Raw genomic sequence first — 12,918 nt, forward strand, 5'->3', positions numbered from 1 at the left:
AGGGCTACTAGATGATTTAGAATTGCATTTTGGGAGCATCTGGGTGGCTCAGTCAGTCAAGCGTCCAACTGGAGCTCAGGTCATGATCTCACAGTTTGTGGGTCGAGCCCCGCGTTGGGCTCTGTCCTGACAGCTTGGAGCCTGGAGCCTGCTTTGGATTCTGTGTCTCCCTCTCTCTCTGCCCCTCCCCTACTTGCACTCTGTCTCTCTCCCCTCCCCTCAAATAAACATTTAAAAAAAACCCCTTTTTAATTTTTTTTATTTTCTTACATCACACTTGTGCGCATGTAAAAGTCAGTTTGCAAGCGGGGCCAGGTGTTTACCTCTCTTCTGCTCAGCGCTGTTTTTTTCAGTCCTTTCCTGGTCTGCGAGATGCCCTTGAACCCTGGCATTTTTCCCTCTGCCTTTGGTGTGACCTCTGGGGCTGGGACTTCGGTGAGGCAGCAGGGCCTGCGCCCTGTATCCTGACCTTGGGTCCTGTTGGCCCAGTTACTCACCGCAGCTCTCAGTTTCTGTCTCTGGCCCCAGCTTGTGACCTGAACGTAACGCTGCGCAGTTCCCTTTGGGCTGTGGTTTGGTTTCGGCTTTCTCTGTGTTCCCTGCTTGTGGGAGCTCGGCAAGAAGAAATGAGGTCTGTTCTTTAGGCAGTTACTTTGAAATCACCTATCAGAAAATATGGTTAGTGAAAAATCCACCACAAAATGCCTCAAGTCGATAATTGTAATAAACAGCTTGTCAACATAGGCAGACTGTTTACCCCCCTGGTCTCCTGAATTAACAGAAGATGGTTTCTTCTACAGAGCAACCATCTGAGTAGAGGGTTGGGTGAATCAGTCGGGTCACACAGCCGTCCTGGGGCTTCAGCTGTAACTTTCTTGACTACATCCCACTAATTCTCTCCCTACAGAAAGGTCGGCTCAGTTCTCTGGCTCAAATTCTCCTCTATGTGAAGTGAGGCTTTTTCAATCATGCCAACTTTAAGAGTCCATATGCTTCTCCATGTGAGTGGGAAGGAGAAGGATTCGAACTAAACACAAATCTTAAGCACACACCTCTCTTCCGAGTCTTTTCTTCCTTTCCTCAGAGCTGGCAGGAATTCCTCTCCCTCAGTAGTGTCGGCTTTTCTGCCTGTCTGAGGAACAGGGGTCTGTAAGCACTGGCACTTTGGAGTCATATGACCTGGGTTTAAATCCTGGCTGTGTCACAGACTAGCAGTGTGATTTGGGGCAAGTAACTTAAGTTCTCTGAGCCTCCGTTTCTCCCCTATCCACGAGGGAGCCTTTAAATTCTCTTAGCCCCTGTGTATTGGGGGTGACACAGTCTTAAGGAAAACACCTGGCCCAGAGGAGCCGTTCATAACCACATTATTCTTGCATCACACCCCTGGGACCTGGGACCCTGTTCCTTCCTGTCCTGCCAGCGTTCACAATAGGTGCCTTTGCCTTAAAAAATTATATGTATTGGGGCACCTGGGGGGCTCCGTCGGTTAAGCATCTGACTTTGGCTCAGGTCATGATCTCACGGTTTGTGAGTGTGAGCCCCTGGTCGGGTTCTGTGCTGACAGCTCAGAGCCTGCTTCGGATCCTGTGTCTCCCTTTCTCTCTGCTTCTCCCCTGCTCTCTCTTTCTCTCTCTCAAAAATAAATATTCAAAAGAAAATTTTAAAAAATTATATATGTGTATGTATATACACATATATACATATGTATATGTATATATGCATATATACGTGTGTGTGTGTGTATATGTGTGTGTGTGTGTGCGTACCTTTCCTGATTTTCAGAAAGGAAAATATGCCTCATTTGACTCTTTGCCTGGTTAATGTCTTACGTTTCCCTCCATTTCATAGCCAGTTCTTGGATCGCAGGCAGTCTACTGCCTTGTTCCTTCCTTTCTTTTCTTCTCTGCCATGTGTCGTCTGCTCTGACACTATAGTGACCCTCAGTTGCTTGGCAAATCCAGCAGTCCCCTGTCCGTCCCCCTTCTTCCTGACTTCACTCAGCACTTGCCGCCCCTTCTTTAGTTGAGTTTCTCCTCCCAAAGCTCTGATGGCCTCCTGAAGTTTCCCAACCAGGAAGATAACCCTGTATAACCAGTATAAACTATAAACTCATGGGGCCCTGAGTGACCCCTGATAACTTTGTCACCTGCTCTACTCATTGCCTCTCCCCTCTGTAAAATGTGAAGTCATGACTTGTCCTTGGTCCTCAGACCTCCTGCCAGCCCCTTCTCCCTTCCCCTCCACCACAGGTGACATGGTGACATTCCTCCTCACTGGCCAAGCCTGCACCTGCAGCGACACTGCAGTCAACTCCGCCCCTCTAGCTCATGAGCCGAAGTGGCTTCCCAGCTAAAGCTCCACCTCTGCCCTAGAACATTCCTCTCTGCCATCTGGGCACCTTTAGGGGAAAGAGCAGATCATCAGTGATTTGCCCTCAGCCTCTCCTACTCTACTATATCCTCCCGGCAGCATTTAGGATCTCGCCCATCTGTAAATAAATAAATAAATAAATAAATAAATAAATTCATTTCCCCTCTAGTCACTGCTGCCTCTCCCTGCCTCCATTTTAGCCAAAGCTCTTGAAATCAAGCCTCTGCTCTCTGCTTCCTCCTTTTGCTCTTTGTTTCCGGTTTCTGCCTTAAGGCTCTGCCAAGGGCTCCTCCCATGCCTTGAATTCCAACTGTTTTATTGGGATGTAGGATGCCCTTAATGATGAGGGTGAAGACGGTAGTGTGTCTATGAAACGCCTGCAGAGTGCAGATGATTTAGTCAATTAGCCAAGGTCACCTGGTGGGGGTTTGAAACCCCAGGGGGGCTCAGAGTCTGTGCTGCTGACCTGCAGGCCTCAAACTGACGGGGTCGGGCCCGCACACGACGGTGCCTTGCATGCGGGAGGAAGCGGATCAGCGTGTTTGGATGAATGAACACATACCGTCACCACGGTTGAGCTTCTTAATCCCTCACTCTTAGAAGAACCAACTAATCACCCGGCACCTGCATGGCTCCGTCAGTTAAGCGTCCGACTTCAGCTCAGGTCATGATCTCACAGCTCTGAGTCCCAGCCCTGCACTGGGCTCTGTGCTGACATCGAGGAACTCTCTTCAGATTCTCTCTCCCTGTCCGCTGCCCCTCCCCCCCAATAAACATTCAGGAAAAATCACCCACAAATCAAAGATTCTTTTAAAGTGAAGGAGCTGGGGGCACCTGACTGGCTCAGTTGGTGGATCGTGCGACTCTTGATCTTGGGGTCGTGAGTTCAAGCCCCATATTGGATGTGGAGATTACTTAAAAATATTTTTTTAAGTGCAGGGGCTGAGGTTTATATCTGTTTTTCTGAAAGAAGGCATAGTGTTCGTGAAGTTTTCATAGGAGTCTCTGTCCCCCTCCCCCAAAAGTTCATAACTTCTTGATTCATTCATTTCTCGGTCTTTGGTTTTATTTTCCCCAAATTCCTCCCTTATATCTTGCACATTGCCATGAGACAGCTAGATTGCCAATGTTTTGTTTTAATTCTGTCGCTGATTAAATCGGGAGAACAGCGTCCCTGCACCCAGTGTGCCACGTCGGCTGTCGGCCTCCAAGACAAAAATCAAAACGCTTTGGCCCCACGGCTGAGACTCTAAGTAATCAAACCCCAGGACACTTTACCAGGGCCTCTCTCCCATTTTTCTCCGACTTGAATCTTCTGTCCAGTCAAACTGTGGTCTTCTCCCTTTACAACTTCTGTTCTAACACGTTTCAGCAGCTTCCCCAACAGTGATGTGTGACGTCCCTGATCTGAGCCAGGACTTCGCTCGGGGCCGAGAGTAGAGCGATGAGTACAACACAGGCCGTACTTGTGAGAAACTATCTAACTTGGGAGACATAGGTGACAACAAAGTCCCCAAAATCAGGTTGACAAACTTGTGGCAGTTATTCCTGCGTGGTGGGGGGGGGGCGCGCAGCCGATACAAAGCAGACTTTCTCTAAGCTAAACGTGTTTATATTCTTTACATGTTTCTTTATAAAAGTTTTTTTCATGTCTTTATTTTATTTTGAGAGAGAGAGACAGAGTGAGCAGGGGAGGGGCAGAGAGAGAGAGGGAGACCCAGAATCCAAAGCAGACTCCAGGCTCTGAGCTGCCAGCACAGAGCCCGACATGGGGCTTGAACCCACGGACTGTGAGATCCTGACCTGAGCTGAAGTCAGACGCTTAACTGACTAAGACCCCCAGGTGCCCCTTGACATACATGTTTTTAGCAGCACTTTTGCAAAGGCAAAACCCCACAACGGTGCGAATGCTCATGATCAGAACATTGGTTGTATCAGTTTGAGTTCCTCAAAAGCAGAGACTGGGCCAAGGACTCGGGTGCAGGCTGTCTGTCTGGGAAATGATCTCAGGCGACAGGAGTGAGGGAGAGAAGGGTGAGGCAGAGCAGGAAGCGAGGCCCGCATGGGGTACGTGATTTCCACAGAGGCCTCTGAGAGGCGGACAGAACGGCTCCCAGAGTTGCTCCTCTGAAGCAGGCAGCCTGGGGCATCTATCGCTTGGCTCTCGTCCCCTTGGTGGAGGGCCCACTCTCCTCACCTTCAGGCCATGCCTGAGGGGCTGCCCAGAAGGCTCCTGTGGCAGAGAAGGGCGGCAAGCGGAAACTGGAGAAGCCCAAGGCCTAACGCTTGTATCAGGAATCGTCAGTGTTGGGAGCTCTCATGAAACTGGGTGCCACGTAATTGCCTAAAACCTGAGGTGGGCCAAGGGGAAGAGCACAGGGTGCCGAGCGCCTCTGCTTCGAGGGGCAAAGTCATCTTAGTGTATTCACACTCCAGAACAATCTACAGCGGCCACAAGATAAATACACTCGGCTACACGCACCATGCCCAAGATAAATCCTAACAATATAACTCGAAAAGTAAAAAAGAAGCCCCAGGATATCGTGTAGGGAAAGATACTCTTTAATAAAGAAACCAACAGGGGTGTGTGTGTGTGTGTGTGTGTGTGCACGCATGTGCGCCTGGGTGGCTCAGTCAGTTGAGTGTCTGACTTCAGCTCAGGTCAGGATCTCACAGTTCATGGATTCAAGCCCCGCGCTGGGCTCTGTGCTGACAGCTCAGAGGCTGGAGCCTGCTTCGGATTCTGCCCCTCCCCTGCTTTCACTCTGTCTCTCTCAGAATAAATAAGTGTTTTTAAAAACTAAAAAAAAAAAAATAAATAACTTACTAAAATACATGTGGGAATATGTATGCAGGTTTGCATACACAAATATACACGTAAGTGTTAATGTAAATTCATAGACATATATCAATTTCCAGAAATTAACCTTTTCTGTGTACTTGAACTCTAAAGGGAAAAAAATTGCAAAGGATTATTAAAAGAACACATAAAGAAATCCTGAAAGCTAATGAGAAAAGGGTAAAACAACCAACAGAAAATGGGCAAAAAGATATGAACAGATATTTCACCAGAGGAAATATATTAGCTGGTAAATATACAGCAACACGGTCGATCTCAACTTTTTACAAAATATTTTTAATGTTTATTTTTGAAAGAGGCGGGGGAGGGGCAGAGGCGGGGCGAGGATCCACATCAGGCCCTGTGTTGTCCACAGGGAGCCTGAGGCGGGGCTGGGGCCCCACGGAGTCACTCAGTGGTCCCGCAACATTTGATGAAAGCCAGACTTTTTAACTTTAAATTTTTATAAAGCTGGGGTCGCTTCTTAAACTGAGGCATCGCTGACGCATGATGCTAAACTAGTTTCAGGGGTACAACGTAGTGATTCAACAACTCTATACTACGCGGCCCTCACAAGTGGGACCGCCTGTCCCCACAGAAGGCCGTTACAATACCGTCCACCGCGTTCCTTATGTCGCACTTTTCATCCCCTAACTGAAAGCCTCGACCTCCCTCTCCCCTTCGCCTCTTTTGCTCCTCCCCTGCCCCTCCCTGCTGACAAGCACCAGTTCATTCTCTGTATTTATGGGTCTGTTTCTGCTTTTTGTTTGCTCATATTTTTTTTTAGATTCCACATATACATGATATCAAAGCCAGGGTAATTTTAAAAATTAACTTTTAAGAAAAATGTATATTTATTGATATCAATAAATATATGTGTTTTCTAGATAAAAATATTTTCAGGAGGAAGAAAATAATATACACAAGGTTATGCATTGGGTTTGGGAGGAAATATGTGTAAAGTTGCCAATTTTAATGTTTGGAGTGGATGATTAGCAACAAAAGAGGGTCACGCAGGAACCAACGAATGGGTTCTGACCCACGGATTATATTTAACCCAACCATGTGCATCTTGAAGTCTAAGAAATACGGTTAGATGGTATAACAAGTAGGATATAGTGATAACGTGAGGAGGGAGCTCGGAGATACTCCCTCCCGCCTGGAAAGGCCAGGGAAGTTTGACCAAAGACGTGACAGTGAATGGGTTTAAAAGAATCAGGACAAGGTGGCCAAGTCTGGGAGAAGGTGGAGGGCACGGTAGGGCATTGTAAGTAGAAAGAGCAGCATGAACAAGGATCTGGGAACGAGACGGTCTGGTGTGACCAGCAAACCACAGTTGATTCGTGTGGGTAGGAAAGAAGAGCAGAGAGGTGGGGGCACGTGATGGGCCAAGAAGGTTCAGAAAGGTCCATCAGGAGGGGGTTAGACAGCAGTCCCCACGGTAAGCAAACAGGAGCTCTGGAGGGTCTTAAGCGGGATACTGACGTGATTTATTTCAGGAAGGTTCTCACCGCAGAGTGGAAGACTGGTCGGAAGGTACAGGGGCAGGAAGGTATCATGATACTGGTCCAGGTGAGAGATGGACGCAGCTTAGCTCAGGGGCCCTGGCGTGTGGGGTCTAAACCAAGAGGTTTTGAAGATGTGGACTGAGCAGAATTTTATTTCTCTGATGCCCCATGTTTTTCTTTATAACACCTATCACCTTGGACATATTTACTTATCTATGGTCTGTCTTCCCCCACCAGGATGTAAACTGCAGGAGAGCAAGGATGTTAATTTTGTTCCCTCTGCAATCCCCAGGGCCTAACAGTTCCTGGCACATGATAGGTACTAAACAACTATTTGTTAAAGGCATGCAGTGTAGCTAGGAAGGAGAAATATAGGGTAATGGCCAATAGGGGAAGAATTTCCAGCGCTCTAGTCTAATTTAGCTCCTGTCTCTCCTATTAATCTCTTCCAGAGCTCAGTCTCCGGCAAAGTATTTGGCAAACAAAATAAAATAAAATGTGCCTGCTTCTCCCTCTCATCCTGGTCTCAGGCTAGATTAACAATCTTTCCTCTTCCCTCCATCTACCCTTCCTGCTCTCCAGCTGCCTCCACTTTTTATCTCTGGAAACCCGGGCTTTCTGGGTTCCCTTAAGATCCTTGGTCATACGCATAGACAGTTCTTAACGTTGTTATCTGTCACATACCTGCTACATGCTCTGCCTTTGTCCTTCCAGATCTACCCTCCATCTTTTTCCAGACGCTGGCCTTGAAGGGCAATGTCATCTGTGCTCATTTGCCCTCAGGCTTCTTCTTGGGTACAGCCAGTGGGAGGTAGCACAGGAGATCTGAGGGCAAGAGGGAGACAGGGGTAGGGCTGTATTCCTGTAACTTCTTACTGGCTTTCCCCTTCCATCAGCTCTTGTTCGCACATAGCACGGGGGTCCATCTCTCTGCTGGCCCCGGGGCACTTCGTTATCCCTCCTTGGCTTCCCTCAACCCTGCCCCCATCTTTGTACACTGCCCCTTCATTAACTCTCTTCAGTTACACATTTTTGCGTAGGCCATCTGTTTCCTTGGCTGATACAAAAGCAAAAATACAGTATTGTATCTTTAAAAAAAAAAAAAAGTTGAGATATGATTCACAAAAATTCACCCAGTTAAAAAGTATACAATTCAGTTTCAGGTTCTTCTAGAGTAGAACAAATTGTATCTTTTGCCAAATAAAATGTAATTAAATGTTTTCCGAGTTTCCCCTTTCTGCTTACTTAGTGATAAGTTATACAATGTTACACAGTGTAAGTTACTCCAACTTTCACTAGGCAAGAAGGCAGTAGCACATATTGTGAGTGTGGACCGTCTCTTTGGGGGAGGATTACTTCCCAAGGAAACGTTTCTAGGAGTGGTTTTGATGAATCAAAAGGGAACCACGTCTCTCTGAAGGCTCTTCAGAAGTAGTGTCAATTGCTTCTTTGAAGGATTATACCAATTCACATTGCCACAGCTTTTTCTGGATACCAACTGCATTATCTTATTAGCACTGGAATGTGCTTAAGATACATATGTTTTGCTGATGCAGTATGTGATGTTACCGTTTGAATTTCTTTGGTAGCTATTTCAACCCTAAACCATTTAAAACCATGGTTAGCCAAATGGGAATGGAGGGTCAGTGATTTTGAGGGGGTTATAAAATGGATAAATGATGGAAGAAGAATGTTAAGATATATGCGTATAGAGGTGGTAATATTAGTCTACGAGCATTAATGGCTCTTAATGGACTCTCTGGAATCGACACTTCGCATTCCCTCCGATTAAACATATTGACCACTACCTATGACCTGCTGAATGCCTTAGACTAATGAGTTCATCTCTGGGATTCTGACACACTTCTTCCTACTAGTTGAGTTAGATGCCTAACACGTTTGGTCCCAAACCTGCTTATGACAGCTGGATGCCAGAGTGTAATTAATTTAAGTTACACAAACTGATGAAACATGAGTGTAAAAAGAAAGAGTTGTTTCTATGAAATGTTAGTTGAATGTTTTAGCTAACCACCGGTTGAAAATTACTGTCAGACCAGGCGTGGGTGAGACAATTACAAAGGATTTTTTTTTTTTTAAGAAGAAGCCTCCACTTACATTGCTTTTTAAGATGTTTTAAGTCCTTCATCAACTTTACATTTTTTTCATGTTTATTTATTTTTGAGAGGGGGGACGGGCAGAGAGAGAGGGAGACACAGACTCTGAAGCAGGCTCCAGGCTCTGAGCTGTCAGCACGGAGCCCGGTGTGGGCCTTGAGCCCACAAACTGCCAGATCATGACCTGAGCAGAAGTCAGACGCTTAGCAGATCCAGCCACCCAGGCATCCCAAGTCCTTATCAACTTTAAAGAAACAAATTGGAAAGCACAGGAAATATAGCACGGGTAGGTTTTATGTAAGATAGGGCTCAAGAAAACTCTAATCAGCACTCTTTCTCAAAGAAAAGTTTTGGCTCACATCAAAAGATTGGCAAATGGGTGTTCCTTACAGGTTTTAAGTGAAAATGAAATGTTAAGGCATGTATTTGCCATTTTTTTTAATAGTTCTCTGTGTTAATATACTTTTCCACTCAACTGCCAAACTAATGAGTCAGATCCAGTTTGGTTGGGCGGGGATAAATCTTTATTCCCCAGCTTTGTTTGTTTGCTTGTTTTTATAGGAGGTAAAGTAGGAGAGAATTTATCCCGGGTCTTCCAGAAGGAGCGACTTACCTCATTGGTGAATTTGGATCCGTCTGCCCTCAGAGAGGGCAATCTTCTCTAATCAGACAGTTAAAGTGGCTGGGCCCCCTCGAGGTGAAGGTTGGAGTTTTGGGGGAGATAATTTTAAGTCAGGGAATATTAAATAGTCTACAAGTCATCAGGAAAGCCACATTCTTCAGTTCAGCTCCATGGGTGATGGAGTTATTTTCATCTTCTCATTGGTTTGGGCGTAGAAGAAAGGGGTGGTACCTACTGTTCCTATTGTATTCCAACAGGGGTGGGTAAGACGGCTCTGTGTACTGTCACAATCAAGATACATTTCCCCTTTCATTGTAGTCTGTGCTTCTGTTCATTCAACTGAAAAGTTGCCTCTGGTTAACAGGGTAGTCCGGCCTTGTCTGAAGTTCAATCTGTTATCTCAGGCTAGACAAAGAAGAACACATTTGTGGCTCCTGAGAAATGTTGCTATCAGGAAATATTTGCTAAGAAGGGAAGAGGAATCCAAACATGGCTTGTGCCAATCTTTCTATCCCCACCCCCACCACATCCTGAGAGTCTTGCCTGGCCTGTTGATTTCTGGGACATGTAAACATGGCAAACCTAAGGTCACAGTCTGCATGGCTATTTAATGAAAAGTGTAAACATACCAGGGAATGGTCTAGCCTCTTTTCAGTCTCCTTTGAAGCATTTTGTAACCCTATAGTGAGTTATAAGATCAATGTAGTAGGTTCTGAGTGGTATTTCAAAAGAAATAAAAACAATCAAGTTGAAAGTCTCAGCCAGCAGTGCATAAAATAAGAATAATTATGAAACTTCTGTCTCAGAGGTGTGTGAATTTGTGTACACACGTGTGCATATTCTGGGTTGAGATGTGCAATATATTTTGTACAGAGGAGCACAGTCACAAAAGTTGGCAAAGACTATTATTCAGCAATAAAAGGGAAATCCTGCCGTATGGGACAATGAATGAACCTTGAGGGCATTATGCTAAGTGAAATAAATCATAGAAAAAGATAAATACTATATGATCTAGCTTATCTGCGGAACTCATAGAAAGATGTAAAAAACTTTAAAGAAAAAGCGCTGGTTTAAGGTACACATTTCTTCCTTTCAACTTCGCTCTTCGCTAATCTGTTCTCTCTGAAACTCTGGCGCCTTGTGAATAAAAATTGTAGTAATTAACAGGCAAAGAAGCAAGGGCCACTTCTCACTCTGTAAGCAGCTGGAATGCAAAACCAGTTGCCTCTGCCTCACTGCTCTGAGTCAATCACATGTCCAAATAGCAGTAGGATGCAAGGCTGAGATCCAGAACCTCATTAAGTAAGAGGTTACAGGAAAACTTATTTTGAAATTTATCACCTGCACAAGCTCCAGTGGTTCTTCCCAGCCATGAATTACAGAGGGTTCAGCCTGGCATTCAGGAATCCTGTCCCATCTTATTTTTCCAGACTGGGTCTCCTACTTTTCTCCCCGCCCTGAATCCTATGCTTCAACCAGACTGACCTGCTGGTGTTCTCTGACTGTTCCATCCATTTCTCATTTTGTGTCCCTCCTGCCTAAGGCAGCCTCCCCAACTAGCCATCTCTGCTGACCTAAGTCCCCTCCATCTTTCAAAGGTCCATTTCCAATTTCCTTTCTCGATTCCTTTTATTTATTTATTTTTTCAAAGTAGGCTCCATGCCCGAGCTGGGGCTTAAACGCATGACCCTGAGACTGACAGTCACACGCTCTACCCATTAAGCCGGCACCCCTCCCTTCTTGATTCCTAATATTTCTTTTCAACTTCACAAAGGTCTTTAAAAAAAAATAACTTTCTTAAAAATACTTTAAAATGTCATTTTCCTGGTCTAAAAAGAAATATTAATGTACTGTAAAAATAAGAAAATGAAGACATCACAGAAGAAAATAAAAATCCCATTTTTCAAATCTAGGCATGATATCTATATGTGATATGCATAGTATGTGGATATATTACAAGCTAGTATTATCTTATGATTGCTTTTTAATTGCAAATATTTCCTGTGTCATTAACCTTTTTCTTCAACATGATTTTTAATGGCTACAAATAAACCATAATTTATTTAACAGTCATATGTCACTGGGTACTTTGTTTTCACATGTGGTGCTATATTTGGGGGAATATAAATGGGGTTTATCCAGGGTATAGTGACAGATCTCTTTAAAGAGCACAACAGCATAGTGGGAATAGAAACTTGGGGCCAATAGGACAATTATGAGAAAGGTAAATTAGGAGAAATAATTGGAGCCAATAGGATAATGAGGAGAATTGGAAATGTTGGCAGGTATGCTGGGCTTCCCACTTTGAGAGGAATAAGGGTTTGAGCGAATTGCACTTAAGTTTGAAAGGGCAGTGACCCCCCCGAAGGCCTGTGGATGACTTTAGGGTCATCTAGGCAGCTGATGCACGGAAACATTAAGGGCTCAGTACGTCTCCTCCCCATCTCAAAAAACTGTTTCTTATTATGCATCCTTTAAATCTTGTAGGAAGAGGTGTGTGTCTTTCTTCCTCCCCCTCCACCACCCCTTCCTCATCTTCCTTTTCTGCGATCTTGCACCATTAATGATCCCATCTCTTGCTTTCTCCGCTCAGCTCTTTTGAGAGCTCCACCTTATACTTGGGGGGGAGGGGGAGAAAAATCACCTGTCGCCTTTACTCTCACTACCCCTCGAGCTACAGGCCTCTGCGGCTCACTGCCAAACGTCTGGAAAGATCACTCTTCACTGCTTTCATCGCTGCGCCGCCAGAGACTCCCTATCCGAGCGCTCAGCTCCGTGCCAGGCGCGCGGCGGCCCGGCTGAAAGTCAGTTCCGCCCGTCCTGCACACGGGCATCTCTTTCCTGGTTCTTCCGAAGGAATTTCTCCGCGCTCAGAGTGGGCGTCCGCGGTCGGAGGCACCGGGGCCTCGTCCCTGCGCTCCCACCCCCTGACCTAGCTGTCACCTTACTGCCGCCTGTCCCCAGGGGCGCCGGGTTCGGGGAAGGTCCTGCCTGCCCCCCGCCGGGCCTTCTGCCCGCTTCTTCGCGTTCTCACCTTGCACGGCCGGGGCTCCCCCAGTCACTCGGCTCCCAGTTCCAGCCCCGGCCGCCGGCTGGCCGGTCCTCCGCTCTGCTCGCGGCGGGTCTCAAGGTTCTCCCAGCGGCGACGCGTCAGCCTGCGCCCTCCCCGCCCCAAGCCCGCCGGCAGGTCCCCAAGGCCCGCAGACATTCGGGGCGCACCCGCTAAGCGCCAGGCCCGCGCCACCTCGGCCTCCCTCCCCTTGGCAGCCTCTCGCAAGGCCCCACTACGCGCCAGACCTAAATGCCGAGGACGCCGTCCCGGCTCCGGAGGCGCTTGCCGTCCGCTGGGGCGAGACGGTCGCCGAGGCAGCCCGGGTCCCTCTAGCGGGAGACGGCGGCCCCTGCCCAAGCCACCCGCCCGGGAGGCGCGGCGGAGGCCGACAGGCCCGGGGCGCGGGGAGCGGC

The 12,918-nt window shown here is 46.9% G+C and overlaps 1 long non-coding RNA gene across 3 annotated transcripts; it reads right to left on the reverse strand.

Moving 5' to 3' along the window:
* Positions 1-242: 242 nt before the first annotated feature.
* LOC115301586 lies at positions 243-12,912 on the reverse strand. 3 transcript variants are annotated; one of them, XR_003913182.1, is made up of 5 exons: positions 12,488-12,912; positions 9,445-9,858; positions 7,402-7,542; positions 1,053-1,128; positions 243-663 (listed from the first exon to the last, which is right to left on the reverse strand). It is a non-coding gene; the product is annotated as an uncharacterized LOC115301586 (long non-coding RNA). The 3 variants fall into 3 exon arrangements; XR_003913181.1 differs by having other exon boundaries at positions 1,053-1,132; XR_003913183.1 differs by lacking the exon at positions 1,053-1,128.
* Positions 12,913-12,918: the final 6 nt, after the last annotated feature.

The sequence above is a fragment of the Suricata suricatta genome, chromosome 9 (genome assembly GCF_006229205.1).
Source record: "Suricata suricatta isolate VVHF042 chromosome 9, meerkat_22Aug2017_6uvM2_HiC, whole genome shotgun sequence".
Taxonomy (NCBI): Eukaryota; Metazoa; Chordata; class Mammalia; order Carnivora; family Herpestidae; genus Suricata; species Suricata suricatta.